The 13,246-nt window shown below is 35.7% G+C and overlaps 1 protein-coding gene across 1 annotated transcript in view; it reads right to left on the bottom strand.

Moving 5' to 3' along the window:
- Positions 1-1,494: 1,494 nt before the first annotated feature.
- Positions 1,495-13,246, bottom strand: part of NSUN3 (NOP2/Sun RNA methyltransferase 3) — a 449,969-nt gene continuing 438,217 nt past the window's right edge. The window contains exon 12 of the transcript XR_007188714.2: positions 1,495-1,534. The gene's annotated coding sequence lies outside the window, so the exon portion shown is untranslated. The remainder of the gene's footprint in view (positions 1,535-13,246) is intronic.

Raw genomic sequence — 13,246 nt, forward strand, 5'->3', positions numbered from 1 at the left:
TTTTTTTTCTTTCTGACATGCAAATGATGGACACCTTAAAGTTGAAAATTTGACCTCCAGTTTCTAGCTCTACACATATTCATCCAAAATGGCAGCTCCTCCATATGAATGATTTTAGCAGTCACTTACTTCCTTTTGACTTCAGCATCTAAGTTCTTACTCTTTGGTCCTTCATTATCAGCTGCCTATAGGTAATCTCCTCTTAGATATGTCATCAGCAGAAACTCAGTTTAGAACTAACATTTTAAAGTAAAATTTATACTACAGTACAACATAAATACAAAATAAAATATACAACCATATTTGCATAAGTTAGTGAATTTTGTTAATAAATCGACCATGAGGATCTATGGGGCAAACATATAAAGAAACAGTATATCAGTAGCAGTTAAGAACCCACTGTTATGCTTTGTATTAGCTACTATCTCTTTAAGAGTACTCATTACCCTGACTTCTAACATGATCATGACCTTTATTTTTATTTGATTTAAGTGGAATCATAAAGTATATACTCTTATGCAACTGGTTCCTTTCACTTACCATTATACTTAAGATGTCCATTATGCTGTTGAGAATAGTTGCAATTTGTTTATATTCCTTGCTAAGTAAAAATTTCATTGTATAAATATACTAACTTTTTAAATCCATTTTATGGTAAACGGACGCGTGGACAGTTTCCAGTTTGGGACTACCATGAATAGTGTGGGTTCTTTTTTATGGCTGTGGAGTATACGACATTTCTGTCATTTCCCTGCATGTGGTACTAGAATGACTGGGTCACAGAGGATGTGTATATTTCCCTTTAATACATACTACCAAATACTTTTCCAAAGTGGTTGAATTAATTTATAATTCTATCTAATTGTGTATCTTGTATTTGTAGAGCCAATACTTTAAAAATATCCATGTTTTTACTCTTCTGTTACTATCAATGACACCAAAATTCTTAAATTACAAATATAGGAACTCAAAGTTATGTTTAATCCCTTTACTTGTGTGTCATTTTTGCACACCAATGAGATTTCAGCAAGCATTCTTTAACTTTTATCACACTTCTCAAATAGCGTGATTACCACAAAAGTTACACAAAAGTATTACGGGGAAAGTCAAAACTCTAACCTAGATTCATGCTTCTGGCGCTGGACTGCAGACTATGAACACTTTGCAACACTAGAGAAAATGTGATGAAATGTTTAAATACTTTTATAGCAATTTGATGTTGCTATAGCTCCCAGCAAGTGATAATTATTCTAATAAAGAATTTTTATTGAATTTTATAAAAGTATGGCCCACAATGGATTAAAAAAGGGGGGGGTGGGCAAAACTGGCCTTTTCCACAGTTTAAGAAGCACTTGCCTAGACAGTAATGTTGAAGCTAGAATGTAAAATAGGTTTGCAACATTTCAAATTATTTGAATTTTATCTTATAAAAAAGTTTTAAAAATAAGAATAGACACATATTCACCTGATAAAGAATTCTAGCAGCTGCACAATGGGGTGGCATCACAGGAAAAAGACACTGGTAGCCGCAAACCTGTTAGAAAGTGATTATAATCATTCAGGTAAGTGGCAGAGCTGAATTTACTAAACTTGATGATCAATGGCATGGGTAAGGAGGAATGGGTTGTCAGGAAGAGCATTAAATAAAATTACAAGATTTCTATGTTAGAGGATGGAGAGTGGAAAGTTTATAGGGAAAATAAAAGTGTTTGGTTTTAAACATTTTGTGTTTGAGTTGACTGTGGAATTCAGAGGCAGAAAATGGAATGAGAAGGGGCATCTGAGATAGAGAATGTGAGATGGAAGACCTCGATATGTATGAGATCGTTTACAGAGAAGGCATCTATTGTAAAGAAAAGAGGTCTGAGTTCAGAACACTCCTTATATTTCCACTGAAAAGGCACACACTACTCAAGAGAATACCAACACTAGCAAGTGAGCTGAGAAAGAATAGCCAGGAAAAAAAAAAAAGTGGAGAAAAAAAAAATAATAATAATCCAAGTTAGGAGAAGAAGCAGGAAAGAAAAAGAAAAAGATTTTTCTAAGAAGAAAATGGTTTCTAAGAATGTGAACACAATGAAGGTAATTACTCTTTCAAGAAGTACGTTGTAGCATAAGGGAGGTGTTAAGATCTTGTTTGGGTAAGCAGCACCTGGGTGGTGCACTCAGTTGAGCATCCAACTCTTGGTTTTGGCTCAGGTCGTGATGTCAGGGTCGTGAGATCGAGCCCTGCATTGGGCTCCACACTGGGTATGGAGCCTGCTTAAGATTCTTTCTCTCCCTCCCCACTGTGCACTCACTCGTGCTCTCTCTCTCAAATAAATAAATAAACCCTAAAAAAAAAAAGACATTGCTGAGGTAAGAATAAAAATGTAAGGAAATGTCTTTTTTTTTTTTTTTAAGATTTTATTTATTTATTCGACAGAGAGAGAGACAGCCAGCGAGAGAGGGAACACAGGCAGGGGGAGTGGGAGAGGAAGAAGCAGGCTCATAGCGGAGGAGCCTGACGTGGGGCTCGATCCCAGATCGCCGGGATCACGCCCTGAGCCGAAGGCAGACGCTTAACGACTGAGCCACCCAGGCGCCCCTAAGGAAATGTCTTGTTTGTGGATGAAAAGGATGGAAGCAAATCTGTAAATTTAGGAGAAGCCAGTAGAGATGAACAGAGAGAAAGTATGAATCCAGTTACCATTTTTCTTTCTTTCTTTTTTTTTTTTTTTTACACATTTCCACAGGAGACTTCTTGATAGCAATTGCTTCTTATTCATGTATTGCCATACTCTGGCCCAGGTTCTCTTACTACCAGACTATTATCTTAAGATATCAAGTTTCTGCATGTTTCAGAAATCCTTAGGCTATTCTAAACTAGCTGCAGCAGTCTACCCCTCTGCTCAAAGATCCTTTAGCTTCAGGTTAAGGCTGCTCAGTCCAGCTCGGTTTCCAACACTTGCTCTTCACTTGGCTCCAACTCAGCCAATATTTCAGCCAGAGCAATCACCAAAGTGTACCCTGTATGAACCCCCATGCTATTTTATTATCTCAACATGCTCTTGTTCTTTATATCAATACATATATTTTTAATAGACTTAGTTTTTTAAAGCAGTTTTAGGTTTAGAAAAAATTGAGGGGAAAGTATAGTCTTCAACACCCTACATACAATTCCTCCTATTATTAACATTTTACAGTAGTGTGGGGTATTTCTTTGTAATTGATGATCCAATATTGATATATTATTATTAACTAAAGGCCATAGTTTTAATGTCCACTCTTTGTGATTATTTTTTTGGTGTAATCTTAGCCAGATCTTGGTCATCTTTTTGCCTCTGACATGCTATCAAGCATTTTTAGCCAACCTTACCATGTATTCTGCAGGTTTCCAGTTATCTTAACAATATATCCCTTAAAAAAAAAAAAAAAGTCTAAATTAGGCCCAGTTGTTTGTGACAAAGAAATCTGTCACAAAACTGGTACCAGGAGTGGGATTCAGGACCCAGACCATTAGCGAAATGAAAGAAATCTAGGATGCATTATTTATTTTAAATGAGTCTAACATCAATGAAAATCTATGAATATTCAGAAATTAGAATTTTATCCATGCAAAGGAAAAGCCATTAAATGAATTGTAACTTAGGTTTACCTGGAAGCGAGACCTATGGGGCTATAGATGTAGCTGGAGACAAGAATATGTTATGGGTTGAATTGTGTAACCCTGAAAAAGATGCATTAAAGTCCTCACCTCAAATACCCCACAAAGTAAAATTTTTTGGAAACAGGGCCATTGTGTGTGTAATTAGTTAAGTCAAATGAGGTCATACTGGAGGAGGGTGGGACTCTAGTCCAATACGGCTGATGTCCTTATAAGAATACAGCCATGTCCTTATAAGAATACTCTGTCTACAGACAGAGACATACACAGAGCAAATGTCATGTGACAATGAAAGCAAAGACTGAACCTATACAGATGTGAACCACAGCTTCTGCAAACCATCAGAAGCTAAGAAGAGGCAAAGAAGGTATTCTCTTACAGATTTCAGATACAATCAGCTTCTGTGGTTTTTAGCCTCTTGGGCTCTGTGGTATTTTGTTATGGTAGCCCTAAGAAACTAATACAGGACATTTTTTTAAAAAATGAGAACTCAAGAAATGTGGAGCATTGTGATTGCTCTTAACACTGTTTGACAGATTTAGAGAGCACAAAATCACATTCTTAAATTTTTAGCTCAAGTAAGGGACTTAAATCTGGAGACTCTTTGATGGTGTTAAAATATCTATTATCACCTGTAGTCACAGACAGATAGTTGAAAACCAAATGCAAAGATTAATCCTGTAAGTTGCTGACTTACAATGACAGTTGCATTTGCAGCCAAGCTCTATCTTTTGTATAGGATATGGCACTGTTTTGGAAAACCTGGGATCCTAAAAACTAGAAAGAATATATTTGAACATCTGAATGGTATGGAATACTCTCTGATATTTCCCCAGCAGTCCAAGCAGATCCTTGTCTGAAAATTTTCCCCCTTATTTTAAAACCTTATCAGAAAAAAACACAAAAACAAAAGCATCTTAATGCTCCATCCTCACTCGCATCTCTTATTGACTCCAGAAATGTAACTAGAATCAGATTCCAGCATGATTGGGATGGGATTGGGTAGAATAGTCAGATCACATCAAGGATAAATGGCTTATGCAATAAAGTAATCTCGACGCTTGCTAAATTGTCAAGAAATTTGTGATAATACGAGAAATAAATTAAAAGAGTTGCTCCAGGGGCACCAGGGTGGCGCTGATGGTTAAACGTCCAACTCTTAGTTTCAGCTCAGGTCATGATCTCAGGGTCATGAGATTGAGCCCCACGTCAGGCTCTGCACTCAGCGTGGAATCTGCTTGAGATTCTCTCCCTCTGCCCCTCCCACTAGTGCACATGGGCTTTCTCTCTCTCTCAAATAAATAAATAAATCTTTGAAAAAAAAAAATAAACAAAATGAAAGAAGTGCTCCAGAACCATATTTGAAGAGCATTTAGTGACTGTTCCCTATAGTCCTTACAGCAGCGTCAGGGGATTCTGAACTCATGCCTGTTTACATTTCCAGTTCTAGAAGAAGATACTGACAGGAAAAATTCCTACATGTCTTCTTGTCCTATGAAGAAGAATTATGACGTAGAAATAACAACGATAAAGTCCTATGAGCTCCCACTTTCTACCAAAATAATAAACCAGATGGTATACCACATAACTAGGAAAATGACAGAGATGAGTACTACCACTGAAACTTGAAAGATGAATATATCTTGACTATTTCACCAAATTAGCTGGATGAGTATTTGAAAAGGAGAGTAAATTTTCATAAACTTTACCAGAGAGTGACTCTAAATTATAATTATTGTTCCATATGTGGTCCCATTTCCAAAATCATTTAATTCAATTGATGAATCATCTATATATTTTAGAAAGATATATGAATGAGAAAAAGTTAGAAACAAATCCCAAAAAAAAATGTGTTTCAGGTTTTAAGCATATCAGGACATGAAGGGTAAGTTGCTGTACCCTCATTCTCCACAATTAAGAAAGAGACAATATTTAAAGAGCATCTTTTTCAAATAACATAAACTACATTTGGTGACCCAGTGAGACCGATTTACATATGTCCTAAAAACCTGTAGTCTTTGAGTTGGATCCCACCACTGCCACCACCACCACCAAAAAGAAGACTCTCTTGCATGTTACAGGCTACTGGGCAAGTAGCTCTTCCTCTAGGCTATTAAGACTTCACAGAAGTCAGTCGCGCTCAAAGATCTCTGGTGCATAAGTAGCCTGGTGGGGCGCCTGGGTGGCTCAGTCGCTAAGCGTCTGCCTTCAGCTCAGGGCGTGATCCCAGCGTTATGGGATCAAGCCCCACATCGGGCTCCTCCGCTAGGAGCCTGCTTCCTCCTCTCCCACTCCCCCTGCTTGTGTTCCCTCTCTCGCTGGCTGTCTCTCTCTGTCAAATCAATGAATTAAAAAAAATCTTAAAAAAAAAAAAAAAAAAGAAAGAAAGTTGCCTGGTATCTGGGATAAGGTCAGTGGGTACTCTGAAGGTTCTGTTATATGTCTTCTTTACCAACTATCTCTCCTTGGCAAAACAGCTTTTGATTTGCTGAGAAACCCTGACAGAGCCTGAGCAATTTACCACGGAATAATAAATGACCTTTTAACCTATTTCTAGTCATGAATTAGATGTTATTTTATCCAGACAAATATTTTAGTAGTACAAAATATCACTTTTTTAAAAAAAAATATTTTATTTCTTTATTTAACAGAGACAGACAGCCAGCGAGAGAGGGAATACAAGCAGGGGAATGGGAGAGGAAGAAGCAAGCTCCTAGTGGAGGAGCCTGATGTGGAGCTCGATCTCAGAGCACCGGGATCACGCCCTGAGCCAAAGGCAGACGCTTAACAACTGCGCCACCCAGGCACCCCAAAATATCACTTAAGTATAAAGTAAAAGTTGTACATATGGAACAATGCCCAGTCTTGTGCAGAGAGTACAGATGGTTCACACTGGAAATTCCCTCATATTTCCAAGGCATGTATTCCAGCTGTAACTATAATTCAACTCTCCATCGACATAAACCAATGAACCCATGAGGATTCTGTGTCATCAGTTGTCCAAAGAAGAAATAAATTAATTAAACCTGATGGCACTGCACAAAATGCTGGCATTGCAAGATGTGGATGGCTAGGACATTATAGCTCCACTAGCGGTAGAGAAGGTAATTAACCCTATTAGGAAGAGCTTCAAGCTGGCCACCTGATTATCCACTTTGCTTATAAGAAGAGGCCTGTGGTTGTGATATTTATTGGTCCATAGGCAGTGACTAATGTTTAGGCTAGATGTTCAGGCATTTTTAAGAAGGAATATTAGAAGACTGCTAACATGGGGGCTTGGAAAAGGAGATTGTGTGTGGACTCTCAAATGGGCCTACTTTTAAAAACATTTAGGTCATGTTTGTGCTAGCGTTCAATAGATTGCCATTTTGTATAAAGATCTTAATAATCAAATGGAAAGATGATCCGCCCTGTGCATGTTTGTTATCATACTTTTTCAGTCACTATAGTGCATGTTCATTGATCTCATGAAAAAGCATCCCTAGCAATGGAGATAGTCTATGCATGGGCCCACACAATGGGCTTGTCCCCAGTAATCCAATCAATCACTAATACTTATATAAGATTTTTCCTTAGCAGCCATCAAAAATGCAGCCCTATGGGTTTCTCCAATTGTAGTGTTGGAAGAGACATATAGTTACACGATACCAGGTTGATTACCCTGGAACCCCACCCATAAACTTGGATGAACACTTTTCTTCACTAAAATAGATACTTATTAGAGTTGTGGATTTGCATTTCTTATCTGTCATTCTTCTTTTATCGCTACTAACCCTAGACCAACTAAGTGCCTTATATGCCATTGTAGTATCGCATACAACATTGATTCTAATTAAGCAACTTAATAAGTAGCAAGCAGTTAAGCAACACTTTTTTTTTTAAATTTATTTATTGGACAGAGAAACACAGCAAAAGTGGGAACACCAGTAGGGGGAGTGGGAGAGGGAGAAGCAGGCTTCCCGCTGAACAGGGAGTCTGATGCGGGGCTCGATCCCAGGACCCTGGGATCATGACCTGAGCCAAAGGCAGATGCTTAATGACTGAGCCACCCAGGTGCCCCTAAACAACACCTTCATGTCCAAGGGCTCACCATCTACCACGTCACACAAAAATGTCTGACCTTAGAGAAAGGAGGAATGATATACAAGTATCAACCATTATAGTACTGCAGGACAGGGTGCTGTAAGCTCCAAGCCAATAGCCAATATGTGGTGCTGTTTCTCCAACAATTCTAATAGAACAAAGTGTAAGTAGGGATCATAATTTTCATTATGCACCTAAACACTTACTGAAACATTTCTTTTCAATCTCATTATTCTGAAATCTGTGCTTAAGGAGTCTAATGTCCAAGAACGGTATGCTTCCACTAAGAGACACATCAATGGCTCCACAGAATTGGAAGCAGAGGCTCATCTAGCCTTTTAGGGCTCTTCATGCCACTGAATAAACTGAAGGGGGAAAAAAAAGGTTTTTGCATTTTGTCTGATAATTCCTTTTCATCGTAAGAGAAAATATGTGTTTTGTATTAAAAAACAATACAGATGGAACACAACAGATCCCTAGGACTTCTCCTTGTACTAATGCATACAGTTTTACAGTTTAATGGAACACTATATTAACCCTACACCAACTACAAAGGTTCAGAGCTATCATGATACGGTAAAGAATCCTACCAACTGTGGTGTTGGCTGAAGTAAAAAGGAACTTGAAATGTGTAGCGGGAGGGAAAAATCTAAATATAAGTAGCGACCAGATAAGAAAATGTTTGTGTGTATACCCAAGATTTCAGCAACATGGACAGGCTTCTGCATATTCTATGCCCCTTCTCCACTCATTGACTACGTTTTCTTTAGCCTCAACTGTTCAAAGGATCCCTTAACTTCTCCTTTAAATAAATGACCTAATTTTGAAAAATTAACTTTTATTCTTTATTTGTGTTAACACGTGGTGATCATTTTATATAATCCATTTATTTAGATATTTTGAGGATTTTCTAGATAATGCATCTTTCATATATAAGTTTCCTGAAAGAAGATAGCATTTTCATGTTAATTTTGTATTCCTAGTGTTGTGCACAAAATGGATGTTTAATAAATGCTGGTCAAAATTGAATAAATCAATAAAAATTTATGTTGTAGATTCAGAAAGTATTATTAAAATCCATGAAAGAGATAAGATCAGCATCATAAAATGCCTAGAAATACACATCTAAATTGCTTTTCGGGATTCCCATCAAAGTGGCACTTCGTTGATACAGAGAACTTATTGTTTTTTTCAAATAATCAACTATATTCACAAGCTTTATCTTAACATTCTTTACAAAGAACTGAGAATTCTGCTCTTACAATGATAAATGTTTTGTACAATTGAATTATATCCATCCATGTGACTGATTTCATTTCGATAACTGTCATCCCCAAATCATTTGTAAAGCATTTGCATTTACATCTCTCCAAGAAGATATTGATGAGAAGCAAATAATTTGACTATCCTTAAATTGTGAGGTTTTCAGCTTTTAGTTTCTTTGCTATATTTATCTTTGTTCATTTATTTTATTTTAGTGTAAGTTAGCATGGGTAGATTCAGTCAAGCCTAAACAAAATTTTTTGATGATTACTAATGTATCTTGCTCTCTTCTTCTCATTTTCAAAGATCAATAAGACTGCTATGTGACTACACAACTTTAACTGATTCATCCACTGAAAGAAGATTGAGTGGATACAAAGTCTAAGCTTAGCGCTTGTTATACATACACTAAATATACACTAAAAACATAGGGAATACAGAAAACGATCCTTCAACTCCCTAATCAACCACTGTCTAGTAGGAGAAATGCAAACAAATTATTACAACAATCACTGCAAAGAAGTATGCTTAAAAATATTCTGAAAGTACAAAGCCACTTTTTCAAATACAATATAGATTTAATAAACTCATTCATGGAATTAAAAAATAAATAAATATCATGTTATTAGAAGACAAGCACTTTTTCTTTTTTTTTTTTACTGTTATAAAATCTCCAGAAACTAGTCTAGTCTCTAACTTTTAAAGGGATTCAATGTACTTTTGGTGAATTAATGAATATGAATGAGCACAATAATTAAATTAATGCCCAAGTCATTTTTAAGTTTTACACTTTGAATGGTTTACAATTTTGTTAGAACACATTATCCAATCTATAATTTCTACCTTTGAAGAAATATATGGTAAGTCTGGACTCATTAAAATTCTGTCATAACCATACTGATTTGATTACTACAGCTTGTAGTGTATCTGGAAACCTGGAATTGTGATACATCCGGCCTTGTTTGCCTTTCTCACAAATGCTTTGGCTTTTGGGGGTCTTTTGTGGTTCCGTACAAATTTTAGTATTATTTGTTCTAGTTCTGTGAAGATTACTTGGTATTTTGATAGGGATTGCATTGAATCAGTAGATTGCTTTGGATAATATGAACATTTTAACAATACTTTCTTCCAATCCATGAGCATGCAATATCTTTTCATTTATTTATATCATCTTCAATATCTTTCATCAATGTTTTACACTTTTCAGAGTACAAGTCTTTCACCTTTTTGGTTAAGTTTATTCCTAGGTATTTTATTCTTTTCAGTGCAATTATAAATTGAATTGTTTTCTTAATTTCTCTTTCTGCTACTCCATTATTCATGTATAGAAACACAACAGATTTTAGGGTATTAATTTTGTATCTGTAACTTTACTGAATTCATTTATTATTTCTAATAGTTTTTTGGTAGAATCTTTAAAGTTTTCTATGTATAGTATCATGGCATCTGCAAATAGTGACATTTTCACTTCTTCTTTTCCAATATGGATGCCTTTTTTCTTTTCTTGACTGATTGTGGTGGCTAAGACTTCTAGTACTATGTTGATTAGAAGTGGTGAGAGTAGACATCCTTATCTTGTTCCTGATCTTAAAGGAAAAACTCTCAGTTTTTCACTAGTGAGTGTAATGCTAGCCACGGGTTTTTCATATATGGCCTTTATTATGTTGAGGTATGTTCCCTCTAAATCAACTTTGTTGAGTTTTTATCATGACTAGATATTGAATTTTATCAAATGCTTTTTCTACATCTATTGAGATGATCATATGATTTTTACCCTTTGTTTTGTTTATGTGTTATATTACATCCATTGATTTGTAAATATTAAACCATCCTTGTATCTCTGGAATAAATCCCATTTGATCACAGTGAATGATCCTTGTAATGTATAGTTCAATGCAGTTTGCTAGGCACATAGATTAATAGAACGGAATAGAGACCCCAGAAATAAACCCACATTTATACGGTCTATTAATCTACAACAAAGGAGGCAAGAATATACAATGGAGAAAACGCAGTCCCTTCAATAAATGGTATTGGGAAAACCGGACAGCTACAAGCAAAAGAATGAAACTGGACGACTTTCTAACACCACACACACACACACACACACACACACAAATTTAAAATGGATTAAAGAGACCTGAAACCATAAAACTCCTAAAAGTGAACATAGGCAATAATTGCTGCTAAAAAATTCTGCTAAAGCAACATTTTTCTAGATATACCTCTTAAGGCAAGGGGAAAAAAGCAAAATTAAACTATTGGAATGACACCAAAATTAAAAACATTTGCACAGCCAAGGAAACTATCAACAAAACAAAAAGGCAACTTACTGAATGGGAGAAGATATTTGAAAATAATATATCTGATGAGGAGTTTATATCCAAAATAGAAATAACGAATGCTCCTCAACACCAAAAAGATAAATAAATAATCCAATTAAAATAGACATTTTTCCAAAGAAGATATACAGATGGCCAGCAGGCACATGAAAAGATGCTCAACATTACTAATCATCAGGGAAATGCAAACTAAAACCACAATGAGAAATCACCTTACATCTGTCTGGCTAGAATAAAGAAGACATGAAATAATAAGTGTTGGTGAGAATGTAGAGAAGAAGAAATCTTTGTGCACTATTGGTGAGAATGTAAACTGGTGTAACCATGGTGGGAAACAGTATAGAGGTTCCTCAGAAAACTAAAAATATAAATACCATATGAGCCAATGTTTCCACTACTGGGTATCTATCTGAAGAAAATGAAAACACTAATTTGAAAAGATATGTGCACTCCTATGTTTATTGCAGCATTATTTACAATAGCTAAGATATGGAAGCATCCCAAGTGTCTATCAATATGAATGGATAAAAAAGATGTGGATTGTGTGTATGTGTGTATACAGTGTGTGTGTGTGTGTGTGTGTGTGTGTGTGTAATATTACTCAACCATAAAAAGGATGAGATCTTGCCATTTGTGACAACACGGATGGACTTAGAGGGCATTATGCTAAGTGAAATAAGCCAGACAGAGAAAGACAAATATATATGATTTCACTTATGTATGGGATCTAAAAAACAAAACAAAACAAATGAATAAACAAAGAAAAAGCAGAATCAGACTTATAAATACAAAGAACAAATTGATGTTGCCAGAGGGAAGGGGAGTGAGGGATGGGCAAAATGAGTGAGGGGAGTGAGAGGTAAAGGCTTCCTGTTAAGGAATGATAAAGTCAAGGGACTAAAAGGTATGGCATAGGGAATATAGTCAATGATATTGTAATAGTTGCATGGTAACAGATGGTAGCCGCATTCCTGGTGAGCATAGCATAATGTTTAGAGATGTTGAAACGCTATGTTGTATACCTGAAACTAATGTAACTGTGTATCAACCGTAATCAAAATAACAACAACAAATTCTGTCACCACTGTTATACTTTTCTTATTCCTCTGCATTTCTAATAGAATAATCAACCAGAATTTTCTTATTTCTCTGTATTTCTGATAGATTAGTCAATCAGAGTTTTAAAACTAGAAATAAATCATTTGCTGCAACATGGGCGGGACTGGAGGAGATAATGCTAAGCGAAATAAGTCAAGCAGAGAAAGACAATTATCATATGGTTTCACTCATTTATGGAACATAAGAAGTAGGAAGATCAGTAGGAGAAGAAAGGGAAGAATGAAGGGGGGTAAACAGAAGGCGGAATGAACCATGAGAGACTATGGACTCTGGGAAACAAACTGAGGGCTTCAGAGGGGAGGGGGGTTGGGGAATGGGATAGGCTAGTGATGGGTATTAAGGAGGGCACGTATTGCATGGTGCACTGGTGTTATACGCAAGTAATGAATCATGGAACTTTACTATACTTGCATATAACTGGGTGTTATACGCAAGTAATGAATCATGAAACTTTACACCAAAAACTAGGGATGTACTGTATGGTGACTAACATAATATAATAAAAAAATATTATTAAATAAAAAAAAGAAAGAAAACAATACTTACTTTAAAAATAAATTAAATAAATAAATAAATCAATCTTGATTTTTTATAGTTCACCTTGGAAACAATATGATTACTCTCACTTTATATACTTTTCCCTCCAATCAATCAGTTAGAAATCATTAAGTACTATTTTAGAATATTCAACCTGTATTCTGAAGTTATGGTGACAATTAAGGTCAAAATAAAATAAATTATTTGTAAACAATAGTTTCAATTTATTCGGACTTGTGAAACATGTAAGCAATTT

Source organism: Ursus arctos, unplaced genomic scaffold (genome assembly GCF_023065955.2).
Source record: "Ursus arctos isolate Adak ecotype North America unplaced genomic scaffold, UrsArc2.0 scaffold_4, whole genome shotgun sequence".
Classification (NCBI taxonomy): Eukaryota; Metazoa; Chordata; class Mammalia; order Carnivora; family Ursidae; genus Ursus; species Ursus arctos.